Genomic DNA, 2487 nt, shown 5'->3' with positions numbered 1-2487 from the left:
CTCAACGTGCCAGTGCACAAAATTTTATTTGCTGCTAAACTTGCAACAATGTCCACACTGGTGAAGTAGTTGTCCATAAATACACAGTGTCCTACTCCTCCATATGCCTGCAAAAGTTTATGAACAACACAGCCCGCGTGCCCAAGCCCCCCCTCAGAGTTTTCCCCGGCTCCTGTGTAAACTAAAATTTTTGTGACAAGGCCAGTGGGTTCAGCCAGCATGTATAGCTTTACACCAAACTTATGTTTTTTTCCTTTGATGTACTGCCTGAAAGACAATCGCCCCCTCCATAAAATCATGGACTCGTCAATACTCAATTCTCGGGAAGGGTAATATATTTCATCCATTATGTCATCAAAATGATTTAACAGTGGCCTTATTTTCTGAAGGCGGTCAGATGAACGTGGTTTTTGTGTCCCTTCGGCAGGTGCAAAATGTAATACTCGTAAAATTATTTGAAACCTGTCCCGAGACATGTGTGAGGGAAAGAAAGGGATGTTATAAAACTTGTCTTTCCGCCAGTAATCCTGAATCTGAGATATTTGGATCAGTCCCATGTGCAGTAGTACGATAAACACGAAAAACTCATTCTTTGTGACAGGTTTCCAACATCCTATGCGTGCGCGAGGAGATAGCCTCTCTTTCAAGAAACAGTCCGCGTTATTATTTGTTTCTTGAATAATTTTTTCTACTATTTGGTCTGTGAACACCAGACGAAAAAAATCCCATGGAGTGTCTCCATTTGGTTTCACTTTCAAATCCCTCTGTCTAGTGAAAGTCATTTCTGGCAATGCGGGTGTTTCCATAGACCAAGTGCGGTCAGTGCGACGCGCGTGGATAGACAAACCCGGAGTCACAGTTGAGCCATGGCTTAGGGAACTTGAGAAGCTATCACACATACCTATGGATGAATCTTCGAAAGCGTCATCATCCTCTGGATATGCGCAGTCTTCGGATTCGGTGCTTCCATCATCCTCCATATCGTCGCTACTTAGAAGAACGCTGTCATCACTGTCCCCTGAACCGGAAATATCATCTTCCAGGATCGCTTCAATTTCTTTCTCTGGTAAATTTCTATCTCTGTATCCCGAAATTGCGTTGGGTGAAGGCATTCCTACATTCGTCGATAGAATAAAATAAATTATATAAATAAAAAACACAAAGGAGGTGCAAATTTTAACAGGCAGATATTTTGTCATCAATTTTTGAAAAATGTTTGCTTTTCTTACCAAGTATTGATGAAGAGGCATTTGAAGGACCAGCTGGAGACTCTTTGGGTATAGAAACTGGATCCAACGACGAATCAGAATCTAAAACATTAATGCAAAGAGTGAAAGAGCTAATAGTTAGTCCGAGTGTGTCCGAGCAATCTCAATTAAACAGATGAAGTAATAAAGCAATAATTACCTGGAGTTGACTGTACTTCAGAAGAAGATGATAATTTGTTTTTGGAAATCCCTATTTTTAAAAATTTTTGTTTCGATGATTCCCCTAAATAGAAAATTTGTTTTTTAGCTTATAGAGAATGAAAACTTGAGAATTAGCACTGTACACAAACTATTAAAATAGGTAAAACCTTACCTAGATATTGGGGAGATATTTCTACTTGGCGTCTTCTTTTCCCCATTATGGATACCACTGACCTAATGTACTGGAGCTAAAATTGCACTGCCCGATGTCAGAACGTCTCTCCTCCACGTTCACGTCTGTTCTGCGTTCTTGAATCTAAAACTTCAGGCTAATTTTCAACCGTGCCGTCACTTTGTAGTACATTGCTTCTGAATTGTTGCTCACCGACTAGTAGGTCAGAAGCACAGCTATTGTAGCAAAATGTTGAATCTGTCGTGTATTTTACTGATTACAACACAGAATGTGACACCAGCAAAAGTTTCCTTTAGGACGTAATGGTATCCTGTTCCAGAAATATCAATTACAGCGAATTTATACCGACGTCCATTCTGCGTATTCTCATCTTACCGTTTCGGGTCTGAAAATATTTTCGGCAGCATTACTTCTTCATCACGGTAGAATTTTTTCTAACGAAGTTTCCACTTTGCATTCATTGTGTACCAATGGGTTCTTTAGTACTCAAAACATAGCTGTCTCAACAAAATCTGAGAGAAAACCTCCGCTAACAAAATCGACGGGTATAGCGCGATTCAACCAACAGTTACAATTGTGTATATATATATACACACACAGTTGTAACTGTGGTAGATGGGGGGGGGAATATATTTATATATATATATATATATATATTTATTTTTTATCTACCACAGCACCGTCGTAGAAGTAATCATTTTCAAAGCTGTGATATTAGTCTTCACACGTTAAGAAATATACTAAAGATGGCGAAAAAAGGAGCAATGTGTCGTTGTCTCTAAGATAATCAATATTTATTATGTATGTATTAGCTAACCACGCGGTATGAACTGTTCTTAAATATAAATTAAATTTCATAATATTTAATTTATAAAGAATTACGGA

The 2487-nt window shown here is 38.6% G+C and overlaps 1 long non-coding RNA gene across 1 annotated transcript; it reads right to left on the bottom strand.

Annotated features, from left to right (window-relative positions):
- Window positions 1-894: 894 nt before the first annotated feature.
- On the bottom strand, window positions 895-2238 carry LOC124169309. Its single transcript, XR_006867085.1, has 3 exons — window positions 1408-2238; window positions 1230-1310; window positions 895-1114 (listed from the first exon to the last, which is right to left on the bottom strand). It is a non-coding gene; the product is annotated as an uncharacterized LOC124169309 (long non-coding RNA).
- Window positions 2239-2487: the final 249 nt, after the last annotated feature.

Source organism: Ischnura elegans, chromosome 12 (genome assembly GCF_921293095.1).
Source record: "Ischnura elegans chromosome 12, ioIscEleg1.1, whole genome shotgun sequence".
Taxonomy (NCBI): Eukaryota; Metazoa; Arthropoda; class Insecta; order Odonata; family Coenagrionidae; genus Ischnura; species Ischnura elegans.
Note: the sequence above shows the minus strand (reverse complement) of the source record. Positions and strands in the feature narration are given on the sequence as shown.